The sequence below is a fragment of the Spea bombifrons genome, chromosome 3 (genome assembly GCF_027358695.1).
Source record: "Spea bombifrons isolate aSpeBom1 chromosome 3, aSpeBom1.2.pri, whole genome shotgun sequence".
In the NCBI taxonomy this organism is placed as follows: domain Eukaryota; kingdom Metazoa; phylum Chordata; class Amphibia; order Anura; family Pelobatidae; genus Spea; species Spea bombifrons.
Genome location: NC_071089.1, coordinates 63,338,841 through 63,351,407, shown reverse-complemented (window position 1 = coordinate 63,351,407; position 12,567 = coordinate 63,338,841).

Below are 12,567 nucleotides of genomic sequence, written 5' to 3'. Positions count from 1 at the left end.
CAAATACCAGACTTATCTTCCTCTCCCGTCGCTTTACTAACGTCTCTCCCCTCTGTCAGTCTCTTCACTAGCTGCCTGTGCGCTTCAGGATTCATTTCAAAATCCCGACTTACTTTTAAAGCCCTTCACAGTGGTTTCCCTTCCTACATCACCTCACTCATCTCTAAATACACTTCTAACCGGTCTCTCTGCTCTTGATGATGATCTCCTCTGATTTCTAGTTCTCATGCGTGCAACATTTCTCTAGGGCTGCCCCTATCCTCTGGCATGCCCTCCCCCGGCCTATCTGTCTCTCCCCCTGCCTTTGGTCCTTCAAAAAATCCCTCAAGTCCCACTTTTTTAAGGACGCTTATAATATAGCACATTAACACCCCCCATATTCCTTTAGCTCACCTATCCTAGTCCCTATTCTGCAATACTTACACTAGTGTGGCTGGTCCATCCCTTACAATGTCATTTTTCACATTTTACCTATTGTGTAATACGTCTTAAATCCCTCTAAATTGTAAGCTCCTTTGAGCAGCGCCCTCCTAACCTGTTGTCTCTGTAATTCAAACTGTTATGTTACATGGTACTTGTTATGTCCTGTCTACCCATTGTACAGCGCTACGGAATTTGATGGCACCATATACCGTATTTGCTCGATTATAAGACAAGGTTTTTTTCAGAGCAAATGCTTATAATCGGGGTCGTCTTGTAATCAGACCTCAAATAGGTCTGACTATGAGACTAAGATCCAGATCCCCCGCAGCGCTGCAGGGGACCTGGATCCTCCGGTCTTATGCCCCCCCCGTGATTCGCGTAGACAACCTTCGCTGCAGCCAGAAGGAGGTGCGGTTAGCAGCGGGGGTTGTCTGCGTCCATCGCGCAGACCTTCCCCGGCTGTCAGTGAGGAGAGTACCCTGCACCGGTGGTACATTTTGGTAACAAGTGATGTAACCTCCCTCTAAATTTTAACAAAGAAGGAATCTCTTAACCCCACTAAAATACAATAAAAATACAATAGTAAAAGGAATAGAACTAATATTGACACACGCAACTATTTCTGATATAGCAACGAGTTTTACATATAAAAAGAGGAACAACAAGACTTGCCCCCAGTTACGCAAATCTGTTGATGGCACATTGGAAGATGGAATTTGTTGATGGGGAGCATGGCTGGAAGCAGAATATAGTTTCATAATTACGATACATATGGAACGGTTCCATCACCAAACTCGAAGCATTCCTAATACAACTTATCAACAACCAATGGGCGATAAAATTTGTATCTATATAGAGAATAATCAGATCAATTCCACCACATATTTTTAATCAGTAGACGCCCCTAAGGGCCAGTTCCTCCACATGAGATGAAATTGTAGCAACTATGGTCTACAATATAGCGGCTATACGTCTAGATGTCTTCATATATGCATCACATAGGAATATAAGTAAAGAGTACACACATCACAGTGTATCCTTACGTTTTGAAAATGACCATAACAGTGACTCTTCTAAACTAAATTTTTCCAGCCTTGCAATAGTTAAAAAGAGGAGAGGGTTTTATTAAAAAAAAAATAGAAATTAAGTGGGCATACTGTTTAAAAACTCTGGCCCCACATCAGCTACTATTTAATTCATTAATATCTAATATACAATTAATCATATTAATTAAAATTAAATTATTATTAAAAATTCATCATTAGTTTTAACAGTTTTATATTCAACATATTTAACAGACACTAATAGTAAAATTAAAAATTGATATCCCCATATTTTAAAACAATTAATTATCCGTTATAATCAGATGAATAATTTCAAATTCATTAGCCCATCATAGCTAAATAACTTTAAATCTATATCCATTCACTTAGGTATTATAGTCATCACATATATTCAATATACACCGATCATACACTGATAACATTATGAGCAATGATAGGTGAAGTAAATATCATTATTAACCTTATCATGGCATCAAGGGCATAACTAGAAACCTAAGGGCTCCCGTGCGAGAATCTGTTAAGGGCCCCCCACCCCCAACCCATCTATCCCTTTCTCACTATCTCCCCTCTCCCTCCCTACCCCCCCTTCTCACGATCTCCCCTCTCAATCCATACCCCCTTCTCACAATCTCCCCTCTCCCTCCCTACCCCCTTCTCACAATCTCCCCTCTCCCTCCCTACCCCCCTTCTCACAATCTCCCCTCTCCCTCCCTAACCCCCCTTCTCACGATCTACCCTCTCCCTCCCTACCCCCCTTCTCACAATCTACCCCCCTTCTCACGATCTACCCTCTCCCTCTCTACCCCCCCATCTCATGATCTACCCTCTCCCTTCCTACCCCCTTCTCACGATCTACCCTCTCCCTTCCTACCCCCCTTCTCACGATCTACCCTCTCCCTCCCTACCCTCCCTTTCTCACGATCTACCCTCTCCCTCCCTACCCCCCCTTCTCACAATCTACCCTCTCCCTCCCTACCCCCCCTTCTCACGATCTACCCTCTCCCTCCCCCCCTTCTCACGATCTACCCACTTCCTCCCTACCCCCCCCTTTGTAGGTCACTTACCGTCAACTCCTGTGTTGGGATCGTGAGGCGTTTGTCTCGGGTGCCGGCGCTTCACTGCTGAGCGCCGGCATATGACGTCATATGCTGGCGGTCAGTGTGAAGCGCCGGCACCCGAGACAAACGCCTCACGCTCCAAACACTGCACTCTGGGCAGAGCTGAGGCAGGCGGCAGCGGCGACGGCGGCAGCAGCAGCAGCGGCGGGGAGCGGAGGCATCCTGGATTTCTGTCAGTCAGGGGGGCCCAAGAGTTGCCGAGCGGTCGTTTTCAGCAACCGCTCGGCACCCCTTGGGCCCCCCTGACTGGCAGAACTCCAGGGCCCGGTCGCAGTCGCGACCCCGGTAGTTCCGCCACTGCATGGCATCTGTCAGTGAGTGGGATATATTAGGCAGAAAGTGAACATTTCATCCTCAAACTTGATGTGTTAGAAGTAGGAAAAATGGGCAAGCGTAGGGATCTGAGGGACTTTGCCAAATTGTGATGGCTAGACAACTGGGTCAGAGCATCTCCAAAACTGCAGCTCTTTTGGGGTTTTTCCAGGTCTGCAGTGGTCAGTACCTATCAAAAGTGGTCCAAGGAAGAGAAAGCAGTGAACCGGCAAAAGGATCATGGGCAGCCAAAGTTCATTGATGCACGTGGGGGGCGAAGGCTGGCCCGTGTGGTCAAATCCAACAGACGAGCTACTGTAGCTCAAAATGCTTAAAAGGTTAATGCTGCTTCTGATAGAAAAGAGTCAGAACACACAGTGCATCTCAGTTTGTTGCATTTTCTTTTACATCATGTGGATGGCCGGGTGCGTGTGCATTGCTTACCTGGAGAACACATGGCACCAGGATGTATCCATGGAGGCCCCACCTTGCAACTTACAGGACTTAAAGGATCTGCTCCTAACGTCTTGGTTCCAGTTTTTTTTTTTGGAGCCCGAGGTGCGTGCTCCTTTGGTGCTGCTCTGTGCCGTAGGCAGCAGAAGCCCAAAATACGATTCTGGGTTCCCGCAAGGGGAACCCAGACAAATCCCCCCCATGGGAGGGCCGGATCTTCGCTTTACCTTTTAGGCTTCCCTTTACCTTTTAGGCTTCACTGCCTCTAAAAAAGAAACAGTGTCCAAAACGTTGAATGCAAAATCGTGTGCCAAAACGTGAAGGTGGCCTCGCCGTTAAATCGAAAACCGTGAAATCCAAAAATCGAAAATTAATTGGTACTCGTGATAAAACGAAGTGATGAATAAATTAAAGAAAATAAATAGGGGCAGACCATTTCTGGCCTAGCCAAGTTAAAAAATAATATATCTTAACCCCAAGACCTGATGGTGCAAGGGGAAAAGAAGGTGAAAGAAGACCGCCAGTGCGCTCACCGTGTGCAGCGGCGTGCAATACTGCACACAGTTTTTTTGGAGCCCGAGGTGTGTGCTCCTTGGGTGCTGTTCTGTGCTCCGAAGAGGCAACAGAAGCCCAGTATACGATACTGGGTTCCCTCAAGGGGAACCCAGACAAATTCCCCCCCCCCATGGGAGGGCCGGATCTTCGAGTCTCACCCCAAAGGGTGAGACCCCTTTTGCCTTCAGGGCACTCCCGCAAGGGAGTAGCCCCCTTTAGGCTTCACTGCCAAAAAAAAACAGTGATCCAAAAACGTAGTGTCCAAAACGAAAATCAAAAGAGTGGTCGTGGCCTCGCAAAGTGGGTCGAAAAACGTGAGTATCAAAAAACCAAATTAATAGGTACACGTGCTTCACACATTGTGATATATAAATTAAATAAATAAGGGCAGGCCATTTCTGGCCCAGCCAGATTCAAAAATAAATTCAACTCCAAGCACGTATGGTGCAAGGAGAAGAGTGCAGGAAGGCTGCCAGTGCAGAACTCCGGCATTTCTGCCAGGGCAATTAAGCACCTCGGGCTTTCCCGGCCCTAAGGCCAGAGGATCAGTGTTTCCCCCCTCTTCCCATAGGGGTACTACACTTGATCTTAGCCAAAAGGCCGAGAAGCGTCTTGGTTCCAGATATCACAGCACACCTTCAGATGTCTAGTGTCAGGGCTGTTTTGAGGCAAAAGGGGTATCTATGCAACATTAGGCAGGTTGTCATAATGTTATGTCTGATATATATATATATAGATTGATAGATAGATAGATAGATAGATAGATAGATAGATAGATAGATAGATAGATAGATAGATAGATAGATAGATAGATAGATACCAATAACAAAAGTTATGGTGGGTAAAGATGACGGAAAACCCTTCCACTTAGAATTAAAGGGGTAGTAGAAGCATTATTAAACACTCGTCTACAGACACCAGACATGCCAGAAGGCTTGTTTTTCAGAAATCTCATGGTGCTTCCACAACCACAAGGGATTCTGGGTAGGCGTATGCAAATAAGGTCAATAATGATCACCTTTTGCCTCTATATCCACTTTATACATGGATCCCTTGAAAGTAATTGCCCGCTGTACAAGACAGCCTTTAGACAAAACTCGCGTAAGAGGTGATCGTTGATGACCATTTGCATGTGCCTACCCTGTTGGTTGTGGCAGAACCATGAGATTTCTGAGGGAAAAAACAAGCCTTCTGGCTTGTCTGGTGTCTGTAGATGAGGGTTTAATAATGCTTCTACTACCCCCTAAAAAAAAAATATATATATATATATATATATATATATATACATACACACATTCAGATACTAAAAGTAAACAGTAGAGGGCAATGTAAGATAACCATTGGCACATCTGCAAGCTTCCTATGAAAGTTAACAAAAAATACTATTTCACAGGGAGAGACATCACAACTTTAGTGATGTGTTATAAATATTTAATAGTGAATGATCAAAGTACATGTCATGATTATTTAGTCTTATCCTTTATATACTTGACAATAAACATCATGTGTGTTTTTTAAAAGATAACTATTGCTTATTTATGCGTGTTCTTGTATTGTTTATTCTTGTTTTCTTTACCCACTAACTAAATGTACTCTCACAACCTCTGACATTCTCATTTTCATTCACTCTCTCTCTAATGCTCTCTGAATGTCTCTCTACCTTCTCTGCCGACCGCTTCCGTGTCTTGCATGTTTTTGTTCTGCATGTTCTTGTTCTCCTTTCTACTCTCTTTTATCTTCTCTCTTTGTCCACATCTCTGCGGACATAATCTCCCAGCAAGCGTCCACCTAAATGGCGGCTCTTCCCCTACCTGGACAGGACATCACCGGAATCTTCAAAGCAAAATGACAGAGCTTCCACCATCTTGGCGGAAGTTTTATGTTTGTGGAAATGCAAACAAAGAAAGAAGAGAGAAAAGAAAAGAACAAGAAGATGAAGAAAAAGAAGATGCCACATCCATTTCATGGGGGTCTTGCCTTGTTGTCGGAGATTCATACGAAATGATAAAATCAGCACATTTTGTTAAATTTGCAATTTGTACGAATCCTAATTCACAAGTCTTCTCTTTCTCTGATGGGTAGGAATAATTATGCAAATCCTGAGAACAGGAAGTTTTGATGGCTATTCCCTTGATACACATACTGTATATTGCATACTTAATTGGAAAAAAAGACTTCTTCAGGGTGCTGAACTGTATGAGGTAGAACTGACACATAATTACCTACTGACAGTTTAATCCACGGCACAAAAAACATAGGACATTTTGGGCAGGAGTTGAGGAAATGCAAAACCTATCATGGAGAAAGTCTGCCTAACTTTGTCTATTTTTAAAACAAAATCATTGCTTTTTCATCTACACTGAACTAAACTTTGTTTTGTGAACTTCACTATGACACTTCCGCATGCTGACCTCAGCCCATTTACTGGCAGAACAGGGGACTTCTGTCTTCAGGCCTTCATCCCAAGACACGCCATCGTACAGTTATAACACATCTACACACCTAAACCTTGGCATTTTTCTCACATAGAGATGGTGCAACCACATGAGAAGATTGAGCACCTGCTTATGCTCCCCTGTGTTCCAATGGGCCCCCACAAAGGACAGATGGGAGAGAGTTATGGAAGCATGACAGATTCTCTTTAAAGTTACATCACTACAATAGATATGAACAAATACAGTATTTTGTTCTTGATAACTAAAATACAAGTCCTTTATACAAGGGCCTGTCCTCAATTTTTTTTAAAAAACACATACAGTAGGTTTAGTGTTGACAGCAGTTGGAGCACTAGAGCTTTCTCACACTATTGGGCGTTAAAAATGAACTTAACCTAGCACAATATCACAGCTTTACACTTTTTTTACAGGCAAATTTCAGTTGTCAATGAGTTAATTAGCTGTGATGGGGTAATCTTACTCATGAGATTTGCCTAATGAATACACTGCTTTGTTTCCAAGGAAGAAACTATACAACATGCTTTTGGTATCTAATTGGGAGGCGAGATTTCTCTTCTTGTAATGTTGGAGATCATATCCTATTGAATAAAAGGGTTATTATTATACCTGTGAGGGGTCAAAGTCTCTAGATGAGAAGCTTATGGTATTATGACAGATTACAAAATCACTTCATTATGTTAGTAAGTCTGTTTCCAAGCAGAAACTAGCAGGGTGCTGGTTACTCACAAATAAAGTTCCATTTGGCTTCCATCCCTAAGTCTTATGATAGGTCAGCTGTTGGTGACATCAACTCCGTAGGATCACATGTCAAAACCTTTTCTGTATGACTTCTGCCTTTGTTCTTGAAAAAGCTCTCCAATCACAATCAGCCCATGCTTTAGGCTGGAAAGAGCTAGCAGCACAAATTGAAACAAATTTAAAATCCATGGGTAGTCATCCCTTGTGCTAATGAAAGTAAGCCGTAAACCACTTATGTCCCATCTGACCTCCCTCAGACCCCTTTTTCTTACTTGAAACCGATGGAGAGGCAGAGCTGAAGAACCGCAACAGCTGGTAGAGACAGGCTTTCAAGTAAAGAGTGTTTCAAATGACGAAAAGCAAAATATAAAGGTTTCATGTACGACTGATATCTTAAGAGATATTTGACTTGTTATGGACTTATGAAATGATGGTTTTTTTTAACAAAAAAATACCTCATCCACTTAGTGTAGAGCGGTTTGTAAGGTTTTTAAATTGAAGATGTTTTATATTAAATAAATACAATTTAAAAAGTGAACGTTAGGAATAAAAAATGAGCAGTTTCAATTTAAACTGGATTAGAAAAGCAGAAAGTTTGAGATTGGGTTGTGTATTGTATAGAATGTAGAGTAAATGGTCTGGTTTTAAAACTAGATCAGGGTCACTATATTTATTTCCCTACTCGTTCGCCAGCCTTGTTCCTAACCAACGCCTACACTCCATATTCTGAGCAAAGATGTCTTAAAAAATAACCTTTATTACCCAGTTCTTATTAGTAAATGCCTTAGCTTTAGTACACATGTGTAAGTGGACATAACAAAGGCAAAACAATAAATTAAGGTATATATACACATATAACCATATTGAATTGTGTTCAGGGTTATTTAGTTTGACGTACATTGAATGGACAAAAGTATTGGGACACCTGGCCATTATACCAACAGGGACTTTTATGACATTCTAAATACGTAGACATTAATATGTAGTTGGTCCTTACATGGCAGCCATAGCAGCCTCCACTCTTCTGGGAAGGCTTTCCACAAGATTTTGGAGTGTTTCTGTGGGATTTTTTGTCCATTCATCCAGTAGAGCATTTGCGAGGTCAGGCACTTACGATGGACGATAAGGTCTGGCTTGCAGTCTCTGTTCCAGTTCATCCCAAAGGTGTTCGATGGGGTTGAGGTCAGGACTCTGTGCGGGCCAGTCAAGTCCTTCCACACCAAACTCATCCAACCATGTCCTTTACGGATCTTGCTTTGTGCACTGGGGCACAGCTATGTTTAAAGTCACTGAGCTCTCCAGTACTGCCAGTGTTTGTCTATGAAGATGGAATGCCAATGTGCTTGATTTTATACACCAGTTAGCAATGAGTGTGGCTGAAAAACCTTAATTCAATAATTAGGAGGGGTGTCCCAATACTTTTCTCCATAAGTTAAGTACAGAACACCTGCTGCCATTTTTCTGCACACTGGTTCCTGTATTTTCGTGAATAGTTGAGTTGCTTGGTCTTGTTTCCACGTTGGCTTTTTTGGCTGCAAGTCTTCTATGAAGACCACTTTTGACCAGAGTTCTCCAGACTATAGATCAGTGGACAAGTGTCCCACTGTTTGCTGCCAATACTGAGTAGATGGCACTGCTGGACATCTTGCAAAGGGAAGTAAGCATGATGTGTCTTTTATCTGTTGCACTGTTTTCTTGGCCAAGTACTGTCAGAACATCTGGAAACCCATCTTCTGCCTGGGGAGACCTTGCTGATGCAGTATAACTATCTTGTGTTTTGGTGCTGTCCTCAGTCTTGCCATGGTGAATGACTTTTGACATTAAGCTGCCTTTTGCAACCTCACATTGTTAGCGAGTTTGGATGTTCCCCAGTGTTACCTTTCGCCGGCGGGTCTGTCCAGGGAGCTCCTCTGCTGCCGTCCTCGGTGCTATGGAGGTGCACACACGTGCACGCTGTCATGGCGGCCAGGAATCCTTACCCAGCAACTGCGTACGTCACGCTAGGGGGCGGGTCCTCCCACTTTTTATCTGATTGGCTGATTATTGCCTGCAGCTGTTTGGCACCAAATTTAAACCCACTGCTCACTCTAATCTGAGCCCTTGTGTGGTACAAACGTTATCACTGTCTCAGTGTGCTATATTCTGATTTACTGGTTTCCTGACTCCTGCTTTGTTCCTGACTACTCTTTGATCGCCGCCTGGATTGACTTTGGATTGCTTTTTGGACTTTGCCTGTTTGCTGCCTGCCTCGACCTTGGACTGTGACCTGTTTATGCTATTGGAACTTTCCTGCTGTTGTCCCACTATTCCTCCTGCTACTACCCGTCCTGATATCCTACCATTCTGCAAAACGGGACCCGTCTCTCGTCGAATTGTTACAGTACACAAGGGCCATTTAATGGATCCCGCAGAAATGGATCAGCTGTTCCGGTCACAGGAGGCAAGAATGCAAGGACTGGATCATCGTATGGATCAATTGGCGCAAGCCCTGCAAACTCTCCTCACACGCACTGATCCGCTGACAAGTACCGCTACTCCTCCTGTTAACCCACAAGTCACCACACCGCCTGCTGCGGCTATACCATTGCGCCTACCACCTCCACCTCGTTATGGAGGGGATCCCAACACCTGTAGAGGTTTTCTTAATCAGTGTGCGATCCAGTTTGAGCTAATGCCTTCTATGTTTCCATCTGACCGAGCCCGCGTCGGCTATATTATTTCACTCCTGACAGACCGAGCCCTAGCCTGGGCTTCGCCTCTTTGGCAAAAGGAGTCGCCTTTAATCAATGACTACCGTGACTTTGTGGCTACCATGCAAAGAATCTTCGATTTGCCAGGTCGTGAGGCCACAGCTTCTGCATCGCTCATGTCTCTCCAACAAGGCTCCCGTTCCTTAACAGACTACGCCATAGAATTCAGAACGGTAGCCGCTGAACTGGGTTGGAACAATGAAGCCCTAGTTGCTGCATTCATGCATGGCCTATCTGAGAAGTTAAAAGACGAATTAGCAGCCAGAGATGTGCCTGAGGACCTGGAGGATCTAATAACATTTGTATCCCGCATAGATCTCCGCCTCAGAGAGCGACAATCACAAAAGGAGAAACAAAGGAAACCTCTTATACGGCTAGCTCCCCGTTTCTTCAATTCCACACCCCAGAGACTAGACCCGGAGGAACCTATGCAATTGGGTGCTACCTCCTTAACTGAGCAAGAAAAGACTCATCGTCGCACTGAAGGCCTCTGTCTGTACTGCGGAGGTAGGGGACATTTCGCTAGATATTGCCCGAACAAGCCGGGAAACGCCCGCACCTAGGTAGGATCAGGGGACCTACTCTGGGTGTTCTTTGTATCTCCCCTGAGCACCAGATGAAACGCATGACGGTTCCAGCCTCATTATCTTGGGAAAACACCAGGGTAAACGTAGAGGTACTCATCGATTCCGGTGCTGCCGGTAATTTCATCGACTCCACGTTTGTTACCCGGTATAATATACCGCAGGTCAAGAGACATACACCACTGACATTGGAGGCAATTGATGGTAGACCTCTAAGCCCTTCCACTGTTACCCATGAGACAGAGGCCATCGTCTTTCATGTAGGAGCACTGCATCAAGAGGTTATGAACTTCAGTGTGATTACATCTCCTTCCTGTCCTGTGGTGATTGGATTTCCTTGGCTCCAGAAACACAATCCGACGATAGACTGGAGAACTGCTCAAATCGTGTCTTGGGGTGAGGACTGTCAAAAACGCTGTCTTTGTAAAATCTCACCCGTACACAGTGTCACTATCTCTCCTCTCTCCACCAGAATTCCGAAACCGTATCAAGCATTTGCGGATGTTTTCAGTAAGAAGGAAGCGGATCGCCTACCACCCCATCGTCCCTATGACTGCCCAATCGATTTGTTACCTGGAACCACACCTCCTAGGGGCAGGGTATATCCTCTTTCGAAACCAGAGAACGAGGCTATGGAAGCCTACATCAAGGAGAATTTGGAGAAAGGCTTCATCAGAAGGTCCACTTCCCCGGCAGGAGCGGGATTCTTCTTTGTGAAAAAGAAAGAGGGGGATTTAAGACCATGTATTGATTACCGTGGTTTGAACCAGATAACAATAAAAAACAAATATCCCATACCTCTGATTCCTGAATTATTTGACCGTTTAAAGGGTGCTACTATCTTCACAAAACTTGATCTCAGAGGGGCCTACAACCTTGTACGGATACGTGAAGGACATGAATGGAAGACCGCCTTCAATACCAGGTCAGGTCACTATGAATACCTGGTCATGCCATTCGGGCTCTGCAATGCCCCAGCAGTGTTCCAAGACTTTATTAATGATTGCCTCAGAGACTATCTCTCCCAATTTGTTTTAGTATATCTTGACGATATCCTAATATATTCACCAGATCTCCAGACGCATCGCCGGCACACTACCCTTGTTCTTCAAAGATTAAGGGAGAACGGACTCTATGCTAAACTTGAAAAGTGTCAGTTTGAGGTTTCCAAAGTTGCTTTTCTTGGTTACATCATCAGTTCGTCCGGTTTTGAAATGGATCCTACCAAATTGAATGCCATCCTTCACTGGCCTAAACCAGAAGGCTTAAAACCTCTTCAGCGATTCTTGGGCTTTGCGAATTATTATAGGCGTTTTATCCGGAATTTCTCACGGGTCGCAGCTCCTCTCACAGCCCTTACTAAGAAGGGGGCCGACGTACACAACTGGCCTAAAGAAGCATACCAAGCTTTTCAGAAGCTCAAAAAGGCATTTACCTCTGCTCCGGTCCTGGTTCACCCTGACCCGTCTCTTCCTTTCACCCTTGAGGTCGATGCCTCAGAGAGCGGAGCGGGAGCTGTACTATCCCAGAGGAAATCTTACTGTAGTCCGCTACACCCATGTGGCTTCTTCTCTAAGAAATTCAGTTCATCCGAAAGGAATTATGATGTGGGAAACCGGGAACTCCTAGCCATCATACTTGCCTTGGAGGAGTGGAGACACCTCTTGGAAGGCACCACCATCCCGATAACCATCATTACAGATCACAAGAATTTATCCTATCTGAGCACAGCTAAACGCTTAAATCCACGACAGGCCCGGTGGGCTTTCAATACATCATTACTTACAGACCCGGCTCCAAGAATACCAAGGCTGATGCTTTATCCCGTCAACACGCTACTATCATGGAGGAGGAAGAGATCGAAAAAGAACCCATTATTCCAAGGAACAGGATACTGGCCATGGTTAAAACAACACTTGAGTCTCCTCTGATAACCAGACTTAAGGCTATGCAACACCATCTTCCTACCAACCTACCACAGGGAAAATTGTTTGTGCCCATGCGGGAAAGAATCCCTCTCATGTCTATCCATCATAATACTTTACCTACTGGACATCCAGGTGTTTCTCGAACCATTTCCTTGATCAAAAGATCATACTGGTGGCCTACCATGA